The sequence below is a fragment of the Leucoraja erinacea genome, chromosome 18 (assembly GCF_028641065.1).
Source record: "Leucoraja erinacea ecotype New England chromosome 18, Leri_hhj_1, whole genome shotgun sequence".
In the NCBI taxonomy this organism is placed as follows: Eukaryota; Metazoa; Chordata; class Chondrichthyes; order Rajiformes; family Rajidae; genus Leucoraja; species Leucoraja erinaceus.
The window spans coordinates 19,989,113-20,010,860 of NC_073394.1; the positions used below are offsets into that span (position 1 = coordinate 19,989,113).

General features: G+C 39.6%; 1 protein-coding gene across 4 annotated transcripts in view; it reads left to right on the plus strand.

The window, feature by feature from the left end:
• dennd2b (DENN domain containing 2B) overlaps nucleotides 1-21,748 on the plus strand; it is a 217,664-nt gene that overhangs the window by 46,586 nt on the left and 149,330 nt on the right. The window contains exon 1 of one of the 4 annotated variants that reach the window (XM_055649502.1): nucleotides 18,597-18,746. The exons of 2 other annotated variants lie outside the window; for them this stretch is intronic. The gene's annotated coding sequence lies outside the window, so the exon portion shown is untranslated. Of the gene's footprint in view, nucleotides 1-18,596; nucleotides 18,747-21,748 lie in introns of those variants that run through there. One more of the 4 variants, XM_055649505.1, reaches the window with a different exon arrangement.

Consider the following 21,748-nt stretch of genomic DNA (forward strand, 5'->3'; position numbering starts at 1 on the left):
TGCATTCTCCCACATTTGAGAGAGACACACAAATTAACATCTTGTAATAAGGACAATAATTAATCACTGTGCTTTAGGGAAGGGAAACTGCCATCTTTACCTAGTATGGCCTATATTTATTTCTAAATCCACAGCAATGGAGTAACTCTTAACTTCACCCTGAAGTGGCCCAACAAGTTATAGCAAATAGCTAGATAAAAATATAATGAGTATAGTTTATAACAAACCATTATAAAAATGTATTACACCAGATGGATTGCTCAGTATTGATTTAAGTATCAGATACAGATACAAAAATGTCACACGCAGGCTTCCCATCTTTGCAAAATTCTCCTCATGAAAATCTGTAGAAGACCCTAAAAGAGGAGAGCTGTCCAACAAATTAATATTGCAACAGCCAAACACAGCCAACAATAATAAGACTTATCCTACCCCAGTAATTCCTTATTCTTCCTGCTCCCGTTCAGCAGAAGGTACAGAACCTTGAAAGCGCACAATACCAGGAACAGCTTCTTCCTTCTGAATGGTCCTTCCATAAGCCATGGTGCTGTCTGATTCATCACCACCCCAATGTGAAAATTAGACATTATCTCTGGAACTGATGCACTACAATGCTGAGAATTATATTCAGTACTCTGTATCTTCTCATTTTGCGATCTATTGCATTTGACTTAATTCTATCCATGTATAATATATCTAATCTCGGTATAGTTGACAATAATAAGCTTAAACCGATAGCAACAGAAAATGTTGAAAATAGTCGACAAGTCAGGTAACATCTGTGAGAAGGAAAAAGTTAATATTTGAGGGCTACAATAAAAGGTCATCCTAACCTGAAAGTATTTACAGATGTTCTGTAATGCTGAGTATTTCCAGCATTGGCTGATTTTTACATATTTCCAGCATGTGGTGAATTTTGCTATTGCTTCTGACATAGCAATGGCACAGTGCTGCAGCGGTAGAGCTGCTGCTTTACAGCACCAGAGACCCGGGTTCAATCGTGACTATGGGTGCTATCTGTACGCAGCTCGTATGTTCTCCCTGTGACCGCGTGGGTTGTCTCCGGGTACTCTGGTTTCCTTCCACATTCCAGACATGCAAGTTTGTAGATCAATTGGCTTTTGTAAATTGTCCCTAGTGTATAGGATAGAACATGTATAATAGTGACCATAGGTGATCAAAAATGAAAGAGGTCCATTTATATGGTGAATTTTACAAACTTAGGATGTCCCAAAGGATTTTGCAGCTAAAAATTGACATTTTTAACTTGCATGTTTAGAACATGTTTCGATGTCTGTCTCTCTTTTAACCTACAGGAAGATACTGAGATAAATCAGTTTGAGAGACCTCTAAATGGTACCTGAAAATAGATACAGAAAAACTGGACAGAGAAAAAACAATTTTCAATTCCAGTTACAGGTAGTTGTGCTACAACACAATAGTTAATAGAATAGTACAGAACAGGAACAGGCCCTTTGGCCCACAATGTTTGTGCTGAACGTGATGCCTAGCTGAAATAGGCAAGAGGGAACTGGGTGGGGACAAGAAAGGGAAAAGCAGGAGGAGCCCGCTGGGGGATGGGAGGAGACAGATGTTCGATGTCCCCAAACGGAATATGAGTTCCTCCAATTTCCGGTGTGCTTCGCTTTGTCAGAGAAAAATGAAATTGCGGACCGAGCGGAGGGAGGTGTTCGGCGAAACGATCGCCCAACCTCTGCTTGGTCTCACCGATATAGATCTGCTGACATCTAGAGCAGCGGACGCAATAGATGAGGTTGGAAGAGATGCAGGTAAACCTCTGTCGCACCTGGAACGATTGCTTGGGTCCTTAAACGGAGTCGAGGGGGGAGGTAAAGGGACAAGTGTTGATCTCTTGCGGGTGCAAGGGAAAGTGCCCGGGGAGGGGGTGGACCGAGAGGGGAGGGAAGAATTGACAAGGGAGTTATGGAGGGAGCGGGCTTTGCGGAAGGCAGATATGGGGGGCGATGGGAGGAGTCTGTCCATGATGCCTAGCTGAACTGATCTCATCTGTTTGCATAGGATCCATAGCCTCATATTCCTTGTGCTTCCATGTGTCTATCCAACAGCCTCTTAAATGCCACTATCATATCTGTCTCCCCCATCATCCCTGGAAATGCGATGCAGGTCCCCACCATCCTCTGTATTAAAAAAAACTTGCCCCCACCTTCTCAATCTCAAAATGCCCTGGCATATTTATTCTCCACACTGACCTCTCTGTCCTCCTTAACCTCGGTGAATCCAGATGCAAAGTATTCGTTTACTACCTCGCCTACATCTTCCAACGCCAAGCATCGATTCCCTTCGTTATCTTTGAGTAGTCTTACCTCTCCCTGTTCACCTTCTTATTTTTCACGCACGGATAAAGAGCCTTGAGATTTTCCTTAATCCGTGTTGCCAATGACATTTCATGGCCTTTTCTATCCCTTCTAATGAAACCTCATGCTTTAAGAAACTTCGTGTTATAGTAAATTGCTTTGTAAAAATAATTATGTCAATAGGGAAAAGGAGGTCAGGACCTAGATAACTTGAGACTCAATAACTAAGTTTTATTTTCACTGCAGCTTTTTCAAAAATATTTTCATTAGCTATAAGTTTATGTCTGTCCATGCATAAATACTAGTATTCAAAAATACTAAAGGTTGTATGTTGCATTGTTTAATATTGTACAAATGTCAATAAAAGCAATTGCTTGTCAATTCCATAGACATATGGTTAAAGGAGTAGCTGTATTCTTAAAAAACAAAGGTAGACACAAAATGCTGGAGTAACTCAGTGGGACAGGCAGCTTCTCTGGAGAGAAGGAATGGGTGATGTTTTGAGTCGAGACACTTCTTCAGCCAATCTATCTGTTTACAACGGGGAGGCCACATGGAAATATTATTTTTCAAGACAGCTTTTTTTTCTTCTGCTTGTCATTTTCCAAACTAGATTTTAATTGGTTCTCTAGTTCCTGATCAAAATCACATTATAACATATTAGGCTTGCGTAATACAAATAACATTCCCTAATTTACCACACATTATATTCAATTTGTGTTGTGGAAACATTACTTGCCATTGACGAAGAAAATGAAAGTATCCATCAATCTACAGTAAGTCAAAACAACAATCTCATATATCTTTATGATGCGGATACCATTATGTTGAGAACCAGCTGATTCTCCAATACAATACAATTAGTCTGAAGAAGGGTCTTGACCTAAAACGTCACCTATTCCTTTTCTCCAGAGATGCTGTCTGACCCTCTGAGTTACTCCAGCGATTTGTGTCTATCTTTGGTTTAAACCAGCATCTGAAGTTCCTTCTACACAATACAATTAGCATACATTTTGATATTAACTGCATCTAGATTATGAAATGGCCATCAATACCTATAATCTATATTGTTTTTGATGAAAACTTTCAAAAACATCTTCTGTGAGAACATGCCATTTGTTTTATCAGCTTGGAATTTCCTTTTATACTATCGTTCGATCAGTGTCCTTGGAATTTGAACATATAAATACAACACCGGGTCTCGCAGATCACTGTGGGACTGGGTGGGCTGGTTTACTGAAATAACTGGTCCAAGGACAGTTTCTAGCATAGGAACAATAGCTGGCTACTTCATACTACCTTTTCCTCAGGGTGTAAAAAATTTAGCAGATTTGAAGGGGGTTCATACCGTTTTTTAAATGTTTTAAAATAATGTGTATGTGCATTATATAGGAACAGGAAATAATTAATCATTACTTTATTAGGGTTTGGACTAATAGTTCTTACAAGACTGAAACTGAACACTAGTTTATGTAGTGCTACACATCCATAAAAAACGGCTACCACTATTTCCTGGCCACATTTTGGGAAATCTGATCATCAGGCGGTGCTTCGAGGTTGACAATGTACAAGTTCCCCAGACTTCATTAGCATTCATAGCAAAAAGATTTGAGTATAGGAGCAGGGAGGTTCTACTGCAGTTGTACAGGGTCTTGGTGAGACCACACCTGGAGTATTGCGTACAGTTTTGGTCTCCAAATCTGAGGAAAGACATTCTTGCCACAGAGGGAGTATTGAGAAGGTTCACCAGACTGATTCCTACGATGTCAGGGCTTTCATATGAAGAAAGACTGGATAGACTCGGCTTGTACTCGCTGGAATTTAGAAGATTGAGGGGGGATCTTATAGAAACTTACAAAATTCTTAAGGGGTTGGACAGGCTAGATGCAGGAAGATTGTTCCCGATGTTGGGGAAGTCCAGAACACGGGGTCACATTTTAAGGATAAGTGGGAAGTCTTTTAGGATCGAGATGAGAAAAACATTTTTTCACACAGAGAGTGGTGAATCTCTGGAACTCTCTGCCACAGAAGGTAGTTGAGGCCAGTTCATTGGCTATATTAAAGAGGGGGCTAGATGTGGCCCTTGTGGCTAAAGGGATCAGGGGGTATGGGGGTATGGAGAGAAGGCTGGTACAGGATACTGAATTGGATGATCAGCCATGATCATATTGAATGGCGGTGCAGGCTCGAAGAGCCGAATGGCCTACCCCTGCACCTATTTTCTATGTTTCTATGTCTATGAAACTGAACATCCATAAAAAGCTATTATATTTCCTGGCCACATTTTGGAAAATCTGATCATCAGGCTGTGCTTCGAGGTTGACAATGTACAAGTTCCCCAGTCTTCATGCGTTTTGTTGTTATGCACTTGTACAGTTAGACTTTAACCTCGTGAATTCTCATTTTTGAATCCTTAGCTACCGCAGCATGTAACTACCTCTGCATTATTTCTACAGGATAATGTGGTATCTAAACAGCTCAAAAAGGATACTTTACTGCAGTTTGTGTCCAAATTTGACAATAAAACACATCTCATTTTGAGTTAAGTATTACAAATTGAACCGAAAGATAACAAATTAGCACTTCAGGAGCAGAAATCTTTGCAAAATTCAAGCTTTTTTTCAGGTCATCTTGATTAACTGTGTCTGAAGCTGTTATGCTTTGTCTTCCCTCAATGGTTTTGACTAAAACGTAATTGGGTTTGATATCACATCAATTTAGTATCAAAATATTATTAGTAACATAGCATACTGTGGCTGGTCCCACGTTCCATTTTGTTTCAGAAATGTTATCTTTCAATTTTTTATGATTCACCATTGCATGGCTAAGTTGTTCTGTAAATAGGTATTTTTAAATTGTGACCCAGACTTTATGAAAACAATGCCTAAAATGACCTCCTTCTGTGTTTATATTTAACAATCATACAGAGATACTGCACAGAAACAGGCCCTTTGGCACAACTGTGTAAGAGAGAACTGCAGATGCTGGTTTAAATCGAAAGTAGACACATGGAACCTTTGGTACAACTCGTCCGTGCCGACCAAGATGACCCATTTAAGCTCATCCCATGTGCCTGCATTTGACCCATATCTCTCTCAACCTTTCCTATCCATGTACCTGTCCAATTGTGTTTTAAATGCTGTTATAGTATCTGCCTCAACTACCTCCTTTGGCAGCTCATTCCATATACTTGCCACCCTCTGAGTGGTAAAAGTTGCCCCTCAGGTTTGTATTAAACCTTGTCCCTCTCACCTTAAGCATATGTTTTTGATTCCCCTACCTTGGGTAAAATACTCTGTTCATTCACCCCATTTATTGCAACGTTACAACATTTTGAGATTAAAAAAATCAAGCCTGTAATTTATCCCATCAGATAAAGCATACAAAGAACTTTAATTTAATACTATATTCACTTTCATGTCTTCAGTATTAAAAAAGTGATGGTAATTTTCATACTCAGAAATTAGCATCTTGTTCCCTATTGCTTTTCCATTGACTTAACACAAAAGCTGTGATCGTGGACAGTCAAAAGCCTATAACTTTATTAAAAATTAAGAGAACTGAATTAATTTTTCAGTTATTATAGATTGAAGCATTCTGAAACATCTTACTTGGATGACCTGAAATTAAAGCATATAATTAGTTAGTTACCTAATTAGTTAGTTAGTTACCTAATTAGTTAGTTAGCTAATTACAAAATTGACCGTTGTGACGGAAATAGTAATAAACACAGAGACTGCCTTGAAAATTCAAAAATGTGATATTCTCAAGATCAGAACTTTAATATTATTGTATTATATGCTGCAAGTTCATAACAGACAGGTAAATAAATTACAATTTCTAGCAAAAGACCAAGTCTCTATGGAGAAGATCAGTTGCTAGCTGGTACATTGGCATATCATAATCAGTAGTAGCATCGTCATACCTTGTTTTTCCTCAAATTTTCAATTTTGTAAACTTGTAAACTACAAGTTTTTGCTCTTCAAACCACGCATGACATGCCTTTCTTCCCACTACTTTCCCATTAAGAATGTCCTGTAGATCATCACATTTGGAGTAGTTCAAATTCGGATAATCTCTGCGAATGCTGTCTGAATCAGTCTCTTTTGCTGGGCATTTGTATTGACAATTTTGCATTTCATCTTCGGAGACATCTGTTTAAAATGTAAAGAAAGAAATACACTGAACACCATTAACAGAAACAAGTTATTTGCAGTTTTAGAAAAAAAGGTAGAAATGATAAAGTTAAACGCAAAACCAAATAGTAAATACCCAACAAAAAATTCATATTCATCAATTTCATCAAATCAATTAAATTCATCTAATTAATTAAATTAATCTAAATTCAATTACTAGATCTAAACATCTAAACATCTATCCATTTCTTACGAAAAGGCTAAAATGTTTAAATAGCCTAAGTATCCAAATACCAAATAACAAACTGATCCCATTCACACAAGGATTCACAACATAACATGATTTTTAAATCTCACTTTGTCATGAATTTATATGCCAAATGGAAGGAATTTAATATATAATTCCCATAAATTAATCCAGAAACGTCCACTCTCAAGATAATCAAAATCGTTATTTTTTGCACAATTCATCTGACTAAAACTGTACTGTGGATATTTAGTATGAAAATATTGATCATGGATAGACAATAACACAAAATATAGATGATTTAGATGTTCGTAAGACATGATTGTGCAAAAAATAAATACATTTGATTATCTTGAGAGTGGGTGTTTCTGGAATGTGATCGATTGGAATGTTGCCGTTGCCATAAATTTTAAGCCCATATCGGCAGGCAAGACACGGCCGATTCTTATGGGGGCCTAAATAACATTTTCGCATCATAAGATTAAAATGAAGCCACACCAAAAAGCAAGATAATATGTTAAATAAACTATATATCTTTTGTTTTGTCCTGATATTGCGATTCGTGATGTTGAAGGCGTATTTAGTCGCGTTTTACTTAAATCCAGCAATCAAACCATCTAGCACATTTTTTTTGTAAAACGGGAACGGTAGTGCGAACGATTTTTCTTCATCTGCTAGCAGCCCGAGGAAATCCCTCTCCGCCATCCAATACACCTCCTGCATTTTATGTCTATCATATGCTTTATAATTATGTATTATTCTATCAGATTGTCCCTTAATATCTGGTATTACAGAGAAAATAATCCAAGTCAATGTAACCTTCCCTTATATTCTCTAATATGGGAATATTAGATCTGATATTCCCTAATCCAGCCATGAGCCCCCATTTGCAATAATCATACATTAATCCCACATTTTAATCAACTAACCTCCACCCCCCCCCCCAACCTCCCCCCCCCCCCCCCCCCCCCCCCCCCCCCCCCCCCCCCCCCCCCCCCCCCACCCCCCCCCCCCCCCACATTTCCCAATTTACAGCTGCAATTCACATTAACCTACCAATCTCCAGAAACTGGACTCACCTGGAGGAAACCCAGGCAAGAGAATGTGCAAGCTCCACACTGACAACACCCAAGCTCACGATTGAACCTGGGTCTGAAGAAGGGTCTTGACCCGAAACGTCACCTATTCCTTTTCTCCAGAGATGCTGTGTGACCCACTGAGCTACTCCAGCTTTTTATGTCTATCTTTGGTGCACTAGCTGTAGCACTCTCCTGCCCGACAATGCATCACACCATGAAACTTTGTGTACCATCTAATCTCTCGAGGATTAAATTATAGAAAAGCAAATATGCTTGAGTAATCAGGACCAATTGAGGGTTCAGGGCATTACAAAATGCTCCAGAGTATAAAATACATTTTTAATAAAAACATGGTTGGTATATCCTTTTTTGCGGAGTTTGTGTTACAATAGAGCGACTGATTTTCCTTTTTTCTCCTTTCTTTCTAGGGTCTTAATTATTTTCTTTGCTTCCTTCTCTAATTCCTTCCCTCAGGGGTTCTTTTCTCCCAACACTTTCCTGCACCTTCACGATTCTTGCTTACCTTTCTTACTTCTTTTATTTATTTCTCTTTTAAAGCTCAAAAAATGAAGTGGTACAACATAATGTAATAAGATATATGCGATGTATTAATGTGATTTACTGTACTGCTAATAAAAATAAAATAAAAAAAAGGGCAATACAAAATGCTCCAGAGTGATTTGCACAATCACACCAATAATCTGCATCTTCCAGTATTACTATGAACATATCACTGCTTTGGTTTAGAGCACCTGTAATTCAACCTAGAAGAGAATGCAGCATAGTAACCACCAAGTGCAGACCACACACATGGGGCAGGAAACAGATGGTGTGAGGGCCTCCTTGACTATTTCCTGCAGTGAGTTTTGTAAAAGGAAATCATTAATTTCATTTTGACATGTGGAATTATGGAATTATTTGTTTTAACAGTATATTTTAGAATAGATCGAACTACGAATTGTGTTTTTTTTGTGCTTAATTTACAATTTTCTGTACATGAATAAATTGCAGAATATTAGTTCTAATAAAATCATTTCTGAAGCTTCCCAGTACACAAGGTGCATTTAACTCTGGTATATTTTGTCTCTATAAAGACTGGGTGTGGGTCGATGGAACAAGCTGCCAGATGTGGTAGTTGTGGCAGGTACTATAACAGCATTGAAAAGATACTTGGACAGGCACATGGATAGGAAAGGTTTAGATGGTTATGGGTCAATCGCATGCAAATGGGACTAGCTTAGATGGGGCATCTTCGTTAGCATGGATGAGTTGGGCTGAAGGGTCTGTTTCTATGTTGTATGACTCTATGACTTGTGTGTAACTAGTGAACCTCCGTATTAAGTATTGAAGTGAGCACAGTGGTGGCAGGTGCCTACAGAACCAAATAAACTCCAATTGATACTTTAAATGTCATATTTAATAAGGCTAATTTTATAAAACTCACCCCACTGCCAAGAGTCTACTTCGCCAGAATTGCTGTGTTCATTGTTTTAAAGACGTTACCTCCTGTTGCCTGTACATGTAGAGCAGTGTGGAGATGTTGACTAAATGCTTCTCTGCAACATGGATACCCGACTTCAAAGAGATCACATGATGGGTAACTCAGCGGGCCAGACAGCACCTTTGGAGAAGAGGAATAGGTGACGTTTCGGGTTGAGACCCTTCTCGAGCAGGTCAAACAGTCTGAAGAAAGGTCTCGACTTGAACTGTCACCTATTCCTTTTCTCCAGAGATGCTGCCTAACCCGCTGAGTTACTCCAGCTTTTTGTGTCCATCTTTGGTTTAAACCAGCATCTGCATTATTTATTACTACAACCCGATGAATAAATAATTCTGAGGATGAAAGATGTCTAGAAATCCTTCTTTCGTGTCATCATGAATTACAGCTACTCACATTTATACAAACAACTTTGCATTTATTTATTTATTTATTTATTTATTAGTTATTTATTTCGGACAGAATAAAAGAATAAAAAGCAAACGTGAAACAGCATACAAAAAACAAAACACTAATATTTATAAAGTGTCATAAACAATATCTATAAATAAATGAAATCATATGTGTCCAAAATAAGTTCCTGACAAGAAATGAACCTTAGTGGTAATATAATTTCCTCTGTTTATCTTGTTTGTGGACTATTTTCCTCCACTAACTTGACCTTACTTACATCTGAATACTAATTTTGAATTTATTTTTCTTTCCTTGAGCCTTCATTAACGTGCTTTACAAGTTTTATGTGCAGATTGTGGAATTATTTGAGAGATCTTGAAGAATCAGTAATGCAGGTGATGCTGATTAGCCATAATATTTAGTTTTCAATCCCATGCCATTCAATCATTTTGTCAGGAATGAAATAGAATGAAAAATAGAATTCTACCTAATTTGTTGGACAGAAATGGAAAACAGTTTTTATTTTAAATGTCAATGCGTGTGTGTTTGCGTTTATTTCTGTGTCTGTCTGTTTTACAGTATGTGTCCATGGTGTGTGTGAGATGCTATAAGGATGACTCCTAGTTAAGTTATTGTTTTGGTCCAGGTGTCAAATAGTTAAAAATCCTACTGACCTGCTGTTTCACTCGGCGTACTTGGTTACTAGTACAAAGATGTAACCAAAAGCATGTCTTGGGTTGAGCTCCTCTCCCTTTGGCATGGCTCTCCCCACTATCAGGCACCACCCAAGAATGGGCCAGTTCTGGTAAGCATATGGGGCAGAAGGAATGGTGTTACAAAAAAAAAAATATGTACATTGTTGGGCATCACAGTAGAGTTGCTGCCTTACAGCGCTTGCAGCACCGGAGACCCGGACTCGATCCTGACTACGGGTGCTGTCTGTACAGAGTTTGCATGTTCTCCCCATGACCATGTGGGTTTTACCGAGATCTTCGGTTTCCACCCACACTCCAAAGACGTACAGGTTTGTAGGTTAATTAGCTTGGTAGAAGTGTAAATTGCCCCTAGAGTGTGTAGGATGGTGTTAATGTGTGGTCGATGTGTGGTCGATGTAGACTCGGTGAGCCGAAGGGCCTGTTTCTGCACTGTATCTCTAAACTAAACTAAACATGAAATTGTTCATCATAGAAATAAAATCACTGTCAATATGTTGTTGGCACGCCAACTGAAATTAATTCCTGGTATTAGGTTTATTCCTAAAAGACTCTGTGACTATTTCTCTGAAAAAGAGCAATGTATGTGTATTTTGTTTGGCTTAATATCCTTCTACCACTTCCTTGTTAGTTTACTCAAAAACTAATCCCACTGCTCTGCACTTTCCTCATTAATCAGTCAACTCACCAGTTAATGAGCAAAGTGCAGAGCAGTGAGATCTATTTTTGTTGTTTAGCATTACCAATGGCAACCAAAGCCTCACCTTATGAGAGAGATGCACTTTGTCCTTAGATTCACTCTTCTAGTTCAACCTTTACTGCAATTTAAATCTAACTTTTTTTATTTTTCCCAACTTGCCCCGACTTGACACATGGTCAGGTCGCGGGGAGTTCCCCCCGCCAGGGGTACCATGTAATCCCGTGCTAACTGCTCCACCGTCTCCCCCACCTGGTTTGCCAGGTGAGTAGGGGGCTGTGGACCCCCAGCAGGACCAAACAAGACGTCAAAGGGCGGATGAGCTTCTAGCGAGCCCACGGCCATCCACACTGTAGTAGAAGTTGCGATCACTGTCGTACATAGCATTGTAAGGAATGATGATAAAGCACACACACCAACCGCAGTAACTGGAGGACAGAGACGTGTCGTGCGTCCGTCACCGTTCCCATTGGAAACCAGCACCACTGCTAATGTTTTCAATGATAATGAATGAATGAACAAACTTACACAGGTCCATGATCCAACATGTTATTTCTGTTTGTACACAGACTTCAGCAAGTCTGTGTACAAACAGAATTAACATGTTGGAACATGTTATGGATAAACTATTTCCTGCACTTTCTGATTGTTCACAGATGTCATGTTCTTCTCTGATCCAGGACCTAGTCCCCGTGACTCATGCTCCCCCCACTGCCATCTAAACCATGGATATTGACTATCCCTATCCCTCAAACCCAACCTTACTACCTACCCCATCGCAATACATTCTTGTTAGCAAGAATGTGCAGAGCTGAAATAATGACAGTCAGCTGAACTAGAATTTTCAGATTAACAAAAATAGAAAATAGATGAATGCATAATTACAAGTTTGCAATCTTTGCAACTCACGAGGAATGAAGCTTTTCATTTTAAGTGGTGCTTCATAAACTAATCTTATTGATATGTACTTTCGTACAGCCGGTTCATGATATTTTTTATCAAAGGGAACAGGATATGTCCAGGATATGTTCAAGAAGACAAAAGAATGACAAAAAAAAAGTTGTTTGAAGTAATCTGACTGCTAAAACATTGTGTCTTTCTAACAGTAGATGTAGAATTCAATTTGACAAATGGCTTGAGATATCATGCACAATGAGAGTACTGAAGATAGGAAACCGTTAAATGTCACATAGTCAATTGTTCTTTGTCAGATAATTCAATGATGCTTTATAGTCAATTATATTATAATGTATACTCAATGAAAAATATGAGTGAGGATTAATCTTAGATTGGGCTTTTTGAATGAACAGACGTTTGAGAGAAAGGACATCTTTAAGCTTAAATGAGAGCTTTCAAGCCATCAATTGTTGGATTGTTTAAAAAAAGTATACATACAAAGAAGTCACCAGAGATCCTCGAGCAGGGTCAGCTTACAAAGCAATACTTGGAATATTGCAAATTAAGGTCATAAGTTCATAAGGAATAGTAGAATTAGGCCATTTGGCCCAATAATTCTACTCCACAATTCAATCATGACTGATCTATGTTTCCCTCCTAACCCCATTCTCCTGCCTTCTCCCTATAACCTCTGACACCTGTACTTGACACGTAAATTGTGTGTAATATTGAAACCTTTAAACTTTGAAGTTTTGGTTGAATTGTGTATTTACAAGGTTTATGTTTGTTATATTATAGACAAATTAAAGAAAGTCTGTTAGTCGAATTCACGTGACAAATTAGTTTAATTTAGTTTCAAGATACATCATAGAAATGGGCGCTTCAGCAATCACCCGTACACTAGTTCTATCCTACACACTATGGGCAATTTACAAGAAGCCAATTAGCCTACAAGTATGCACGTCTTTGGAATGTAAGAAGAAACCAGAGCACGCAGAGAAAACCCACGGGGTCACAGGGAGAACGTACAAACTCCATACAGACAGCACCCATAGTCGGGAACAAACCCGGGTCTCAGGCACTGTAAGGCAGCAACTCTACCGCTGCGCCACTGTGTTGCCTCAGTGTTCATTTTATTCAGTGTATCATTTGGACATGCAGCTTGGAAACAGGGTGCAACAACAAATGATTTTGCTCTGGCACTCTCTCCTTCACTAACTAATGATTTAAGTTCATCTATAAATGAAGAATTAAGAATGGAAAAATGTCGTGACCTCAGAACCAGTTGTATTTTTCAACTTTTGGGAATAGGTTTCAAATGGAAATAGGTTTGGAAATAGGTTTCAGCTAGTATAAAGAAAATCCAGTTAAGTGACATCCATCCATCCTCTATCAACCCAATTAGCTATTAATGTAAAATTATAAATTGTTTTTAATTGGGTAATCTCAAGCAAGAAGATAATAAGGGTGCCTAGTTTGGGAAATGGAATCTAGCGTAAGGTCGTGATTGAAGTAAACTTTTCAGGATAGTTAGAAAGGATAGTCCAGAGTGGTGATTACAAACTTCCCTCTGGAAGGAGCATGCAATTTATAATGGCCAATTAATTTACCAATCTGCACGTTTTTGGAATAGTCATAGAGTAATACAGCGTAGAAAAAGGCCCTTCGGCCCAACTTGCCCACACCGGCCAACATTTCCCAGCTACACTAGTCCCAACTGCCTGCGTTTGGCCAATATCGCTCCAAACCTGTCCTATCCTGTCTAACTGTTTGTTAAACATTGGGATAGTCACTGCTTCAACTACCCCCTTCGGCAGCTTGCTACTTACCCCCTTTGTGTGAAAATGTTACTCCTCAGATTCCTATTCAATCTTTTCCCCTTCACCTAAACCTATGTCCTCTGGTCTTCGATTCACCTACTCTGGGCAAGAGAATCTGTGCAACTACCCAATCTATTCCTCTCATTTTATACACCTTATCACCCCTCATCCTCCTGCGCTCCAAGGAATACAGTCCCAACTACTTAACCTCTGCCTATAGCACAGACTCTCTAGTCCTGGCAACATCCTCGTAAATCTTCTCTGTACCCTTTCCAGCTTGACATCTTTCCTATAATACGGTGGCCAAAATTGAACATAATACTCTAAATGTGGTCTCACCAACGTCTTATACAACTGCAACATGACCTCCCAACTTCTATACCCAATACTCTGGCTGATGAAGGCCAATGAGCCAAAAGCCTTTTTGATCACCCGATCTACCTGTGACATCATCAGGGAACTATGCACCTGTACTCCAAGATCCCTCTGCTCTACAACACTACCCAGAGCCCTACCATTCACTGTGTATGTCCTGCCTATGTTCGACTTCCCAACATGCAACACCTTACATTTTTCTGCAATATATTCCATCAACCATTCCTCATCCCACTTGACCAATTGATCATGACCCTGCTGCAATTTTTCACAATCATCTTCACTATCTGCAAATTTGCTAATCTTGCCATGTATGTTCTCATCGCCTACAAATAAGTGTTACATCTCCTGCGATTGCAGTACCTGGTGGTTTGAGTGAGAGAAGGGAGGAATGAACCAAGAAATAAATAAAAAACTAGAGTAACTCAGCGGGTCAGGCAGCACCTCTGGAGAAAAGGAATAGGTCACGTTTCGGGTCGAGACCCTTCAGACTGAGAGTCAGGGGAAAGGGAAATGGGAGATATAGATGGTGATGTGGAGAGATATAGAATAAATTAATGAAAGATATGCAAAAACGTAATGTTAAAGGAAACGGGCATTGTTAGCTGTGGGCTAGGTGAAAACGAGTAGCAGCCAATGAAACTCATCAGGACGACATTGAAACTAGTACAACAAAATGGGTGGGGGAGGGATGGAGAGAGAGGGGTTTGCTAGGGTTACTTGAAGTTAGAGAAATCAAAATTCACACTGCTGGGTTGTAAGCTACCCAAGCGAAATGTGAGGTGCGGTTCCTTCAATTTGCGTTGGGTCTCACTCTGACAATGAGTTGCGGAGGGGCTGGTCCCTGCAGAAGGATGAAAGTTGTGACTGGTGGTGGGATCACATTTGAGGTGAAGGAAATGTCCGTGAATGATGTGTTGGATGTAAAGGCTGGTGGGTGAAAAGTGAGGACCAGGGGAACTCTATCCGTGCAATAGCACAACTACAGAGGAGACATTGGTGAGGAATCCATATATGACACAGGGTGAAAAACCATGTTTACTATAGAAAGAGGACATTTCGAATGTCCTAGAATGGAAAGCCTCATCTTGAGAGCTTATGCAGCAGAGAAATTCAGGGGAGGAGATGGTGTCTTTGCAAGAGGCAGGAAGGGAGAGGACTTAGTCCAGATAACTGTGGAAGTTGGTGGGTTTGAAGTTTGCGCACAGTCCGCCAAGTCCTGCTGGAGATCACCTCTCTAAACACTTGCCCTCGGTCCGCCAACGCCTGCTGGATCTCATGTTTACTAACCATTTTAATTCCCCTTCCTATTCCCAACTGACCTTTGCCTCCTGGGTCGCCTTCAATGCCAGAGTGGGGCCACATGCAAACTGGAGGAACAGCACCTCATGGTCCCCTTCAACCTAACAGTGTAAACATTGAATTCTCCAATTTCAGGTAACTAACCTACTAACAACACCCCCTCACCAACCCTTTATTCCCCTCTCTTTCCCATGGCCCACTGAGATTCACACCCATTTCACCCTTCCCGTGTTCCTTTCCACCCACATTCCTTCCACTGGCTTCACAATTTTCACTACTTCTAACCTTATCTCATACTTTTGTCTCTTCAGCACTGGCCTTGGTCCAAACATCTGTTTAGCAAAATAAACTCTCACCTGCAATCACTATCACTTTTCAGGCTTTGAAGTGCTCCACATCTCTTCCAGCTTTCTTCCCCCCTCCTCCCCCCCCCCAAAATCAGTCTGAAGAATAGTCTCAACCTGAAACTTCACCTATCCATGTTCTCCAGAGATGCTCTTTGTGTCTTTTTTTCTGAGCCAGTTCCTCATGCCTCCATTCAAATATATCCAAGCGTGTTCATGATTTAAAGCTGGGTGATGGTCAGAGGTGTTAGGAAAATGCAGAGAGCTTCAAAGGTATTTACAGTATGAGCAAATTACCATGTATATGGCAAATGAAAGATAATGTAGCAAAATATGAAGTCATCTGCTTTTGTTAAAAAATATAGGAACATTTAATATTTTCAAAATAGGAAGAGGCTAAAATTTGTTGGTATTGCGAAGGATTCAGATGTCTGCGCATAGATCACTAAATTAACATGTAGTTACCATCCAATAGTTAGCAAAAAGGTAAATAGACCTGAAATTCAGGTAGATTTGAGAACAAGACTAAATACATCTTATCGTGATTATATAGGTCTCTTGTGAGACTGCACTTGGATTATTGTGTATTGGTTCAGCCTATCCTTCTCACATAAGGGAAGATATACTTGAGGTAGAGTAAGTGCAATGGATATTCACCAGTTTGATTCCTGGCGGAAGAGGTGTTTTACCTTCAAAGATATTAAACAGACTAAGCCTACACTAAGACTAGAGAGTCAAATAGCGTTAGCTTACTCCCTTTTCTAATCTTCTAAATCTATCTACTTACTGGCTGCATTTGGGCATGACATCATTCAATCTCACTGAAACACTCAAAATTCTAAGAGGCTGGACAAGGCGGATACATAGATGTTGCTCTTCTTGGATCATGCTCTGAAGAGATAGGGAACTTGGAAGGGGGAAAAAGGTAGAGAATCTTTGGAATTTTCTACTCGAGGGACAGGGCAGCTGTGACTCTGTATATATTCAAGCAAATGATAAAATATTTAGAAATTAAGGAAATTAAAGGCTGTGCCAAGACTGCAGGAAAATCACTCCGGAGGAAAGAATCCACTGCGATCTTGTTGAAATGTAGCACGGGTATGAGAAGGCCAAATACTCATGCTGCTATTTCTATATTGTTGTTTCCTTGCCTCTGTCTTAACTTGATCTTGAGATAACACAACGTCGCAGGGAATCTGGATTTAGTGTAGAAGACTGCAACGACCAATTTCTTCTGAGCTGTTTACCATTGTTCCTCAATTTGCAGCATTGTTTTTTATCTCTTTGTTAGCCAATTACTCTAATCCCACTCTCCAGTTTAATGCCATTGACTTGCATTTTTTTTTCTCATTTTAAGGAAAATTCAAAAGTCCTTTTAACCTGTCTATGCTCTATATGATTCCACCAGAGCTACCTCTGAGGAGGAGTTTTTTCCAGTATTTTTCTTTGTAAAACTATCAATGTAAGGAATGTGAAATAATAATGCTGTAATTAGCAGAGTCCCTGAGCTGGATTAGTTAATGATAACATTATTTAAACAACGTGTTCAACTTTATTGCAAAGTAGCTTCAGAGACAGATTCAATATTGCAAAATATTCCTTGTCTGCAGGAGCATTAGATTATGAGAGTTTACCCAGTGTACCATCCTACTAATGGAACTCAAGTAAACTAAATATTGAAATGGAAATTTTAAGGACGTATTATAAGATAGATGTCTGGCACCTGACCAAAAAGAAACAGTGACCCTAACAAAAAACAGTAAATTCTCTTCCACTCTACCTGATCTAACAATATTGGCCTTGGTGACAAAACAATTAAATTGTGATATGCTTTTGGATGCTGTCTTCACTCTAATAACCATAAACAATCGCTAAACAGAAAGAGATCAGAAAAATAGATTAGTAGATAAACTTTATCAATAAGATGCAAAATGTCTAAAATCCAATGCACAAGTTACAAACATTCATAAAAGGAAAGAAAAGAAGGCAGCGTATATTCTGGGCGTGTTGCTAGGCATGTCTGTAAATATTTCAAGCACAGTAGCATTATTTAGCTGTCACTTTGGTTGGATCTGAATATTAATGGTCCACATAATGATAATTGAATGGATGACATACTTTACCCTTTGAGAACAGAATGCTGATAATACGTTGTTTCCACACATATAAAACATTACGTCCTGAGCATATCTATTTCCATATTTTAGTATGGAGACGCAATAAACTGCTGATGCTGGAATCTTGAGTAACAACAAAAGTGCTGGAGAAATTCAGCGGGTCTGGTAATATCTGTGGAAGGAATGGACGGACGACTTTACTATTCGGGACCCTGTCACGGCTGAAACAGGGTCCTGACCCAAAACGTCGGCTGTTCAAGAAGGAACTGCAGATGCTGGAAAATCGAAGGTAGACAAAAGTGCTGGAGAAACTCAGCGGGCGAGGCAGCATCTGTGGAGCGAAGGGAATAGGCAATGTTTCGGGTCTTCAGACGTCGGCTGTTCATTTCCTCCATAGACGCTGCCTGACACACTGGGTTTCGTCAGTACTTTGTGTTTTATTTCACGAGAGTGATTTACAAACTTGCTCTACGTCAGACAGCGAGGAGAAAGACGGCTCTTTCCAAAACGTTTTTTTCAAATCAATAGGCATATGTTTCATGGAGCTCTCTCAGAACTGCAAGCAGGAACAACAGTTGCCATAGTGACTAGCCCAGCCTCTCAGCATTCTGCAATCACTGTAGCTGGAAGCTTTGGCTGGAAGTGTGCTGTGAGGGTCATGTGAGGGAGTTGTGGGAAGCTCTGTAGGTATCGGAGTCCAAACTACTCTGAGCAGCGGTTCAGCTAATGGGGAAGTCTGTCTAGGAAATATAAACCGGAATGGACGGGAAAGGAAGGCACTGCAAAATGCAGGTAATGTTTTAAAAAAAACTGTTTACCTTGGGGTTATGCCATTAAATGCTGATTCTCAGCACTCTGGAGGGCCCTGGGTTTCCACCAGTGTATAGTTGTGGGGAATGATATCATGCTAAAAAAGTTGAATTCCATTAAACAAATACCGAAGAAAAACTAAGATGAAATCCATGCAAATATAGATAAAATAAATGCATATTTGATGTGTTGCTACAAGACTGGATTTAAGGATTTTCAGGATGACATTCCCCCTGTAAAATATGTATAATTACTTCGACTTTGATTTCTTTAAAACAGTTATTCTAAAAGACTGAATAGATACCTATAATTCAGAAAGTCTCAATATATGTTTGCAGTTATTGTGGCTCAATCATACACCTTCCCAGACAGATCTCTAAACTTTTTGATAAAAGTTATTTTTCTGTTTCCTACAGCCCCTGCATTTGCATGAACCCCATACCCCAATTCATTGATATTCTCAGCCATTTCCCTCTCCATATCGCTATTCTAAGGCAAACAGTGCACTTCTTTGCTTTGTTGAACTTGCTATACAGTGTTTCTTTGTCTACTGCCAAACAATGAAGCGTGGTTGCGATTGGTTTACTGCTGCTGTGTGTGGGAGATATTTCTGTCAGGCTTTAGTGTTCCCTGTGCCCATTCGAACACCTGGAACTAATTGAAAGCAAATGCGGCCGGGGGTTGAAGGAGTTTGTACCTCAGCTTCACTATCGCAGCAAGTTTCACTCTCCCACATGGAATGATGAAGATGAAGGAAGTATTTTTGTCTAGACTTATCACTTGTTCTTTATCATATAATAACAAAGTGCGAAAAGGGTCAGCTTTTTTCCAGTTTGCAAGTTGGAATTGGAATTTAAGTTCAAAAATTTGGTTAAATCTGATTTTATTGCATTTTCCTATTGTGTTTGCTGATTAAAGTGATTTACCATTTTTTTGTGGAAGTATGAAATGTCTGCCTTTTCTGTCTGAGCCCTGCATTTTCCCCTCACTATTTTGATCAAAACTTCCCTGGACAGAGTCTGGGTACCTGCATGGCAGGTGTATGCCATTAAACTACAGAGTGATTTAATCCAGATTTTTAAAAATGATGGATTTGTGAAGTCCTAATTATTACAGGGTACATTAAGCTCCATTTTTAAAGCTTGGCAAATTTCTCGTTAATTAATGCAGAATATCTTGCTTATTTTGGCAGGGGATGGTTGCTGGACACAGATCAGTTTCACAAGCTTTTTTTAAAAAAAAACCTTCAATGTTAAAGTGGGGCAATATTCTCAGAGTTGCCAAAGAACAATTATGGTAAAATGTCCACCCCAGATTAATCTTTGTGCTCTCCTGTTTTTTTTTTTGGAATTGATGGTTGAATTTGGAACTGGATGGTATTTAAGTTATTTATTTATTTATTTTAAAACATGTGCTTGTGGATTTAAACAACAAATTTACACTTTTTTTTTCTGTGGTTGGGACATGTAGTGCTTTCACCTAAACCCGCTTTACAGATATGTGGACCCACTTCCCGTTGAACTACTACCCACTGTAAAGTTGAGTGAGGTACTTGTTTGCTCTATTCAGTCTGGTATGCTTAATCTTTACCTGTCATCACATGTGCATCTTTACCCAGTGCTCTTTTCCAGCATAATTTGGAGTAAGACGATGCAACTTAGTACCTTCTTTGAATAGCCACATTTCCTCCAGGAGCCCATTGTCCCTCGCGGTTTAGTTGTTCATGATTTGAAGGCATCAGGAGGCCTGACTGGGCACCGTCAAAACTCGCTGCAGGCTAATCAAACACGGGTCATCCCATAGTTACGGCAGGGTTGTGTTCCCGTTGAATGTTTATAACCCGAACAGTTTACAATTCAGAAATGTGGCCACAAATCAAATTCCCACATGGCAGAAGATGACTGCAGCTCCACACCAGCCAATCATTAGCCAGGGCGACTGGCTGAGATATCGCCAGCAGCAGTGGAGTGGCTGGAGGTTCGACAGCTGCTTATTTTTCATGGGTGAGGCATATAAATTGATTAGCTGGAGCTGAGTGCTTCAGTGCATTACATTTAGCACAAAAAGACGCCCTCCAAACACTTCTTTGATGCCAATAATCATAAGGTCATAAGCCCATGTGATAGTAGTAGAAGTAGGCCATTCGGCCCATCAAGTCTACTCTGCCATTCAATCATGGCTGATCTATCTCTCCCTCCTAACCCCATTCTCCTGCCTTCTCCCCATAACCTCTGACGCATGTACTAATCACAAATCTATCTATCTCTGCCTTAAAAATATCCACAGACTTGGCCTCCACAGCCTTCTATGGCAAAGAATTCCACAGATTCACCACCATCTCACTAAATAAATTTCTCCTCATCTCCTTCCTAAAAAAACGTTCTTTAATTCTGAGGCTATAACCTCTAGTCATAGACTCTTCCACTAGTGGAAACATTCACTCTATCCAAGCATTTCACTATTCTGTATGTTTCAATGAGATCCCCCCCTCATTCTTCTAAACTCCAGCGAGTACAGGCTCAGTGTCGACAAACGCTCGTCATAGGTTAACCTATTAATTCCTGGGATCATTGTAAACCTCCTCTGGACCCTCACCAGAGCCAGCAAATCCTTCCTCAGATATGGTGCTCAAAATTGCCCACAATATTCCAAATCTGGTTTTACCAGCACCTTAAGGAGCCTCATCATCATATCCATGTTTTTGTATATACGCCTTCTCGAAATAAATGCTAGCATTGCATTTGCTTTCTTTACTACTGATTCGACTTGCAGATTAACTTTTTGGGAATCCTGCACCAGCATTCCCAAGACCCTTTGCACCTCTGATTTCTGGATTCTCGCTGCATTTAGAAGATAATCTATACCTTTATTCCTACTTTCTCTACACTAACTGCCCTTCCATCTATTTTCGTATCATCCGCAATGAAGGTGAACTTGCCTTTTACAATAAGTTATTCAGGTCATGAGTGCAGCAGCCATTGTCC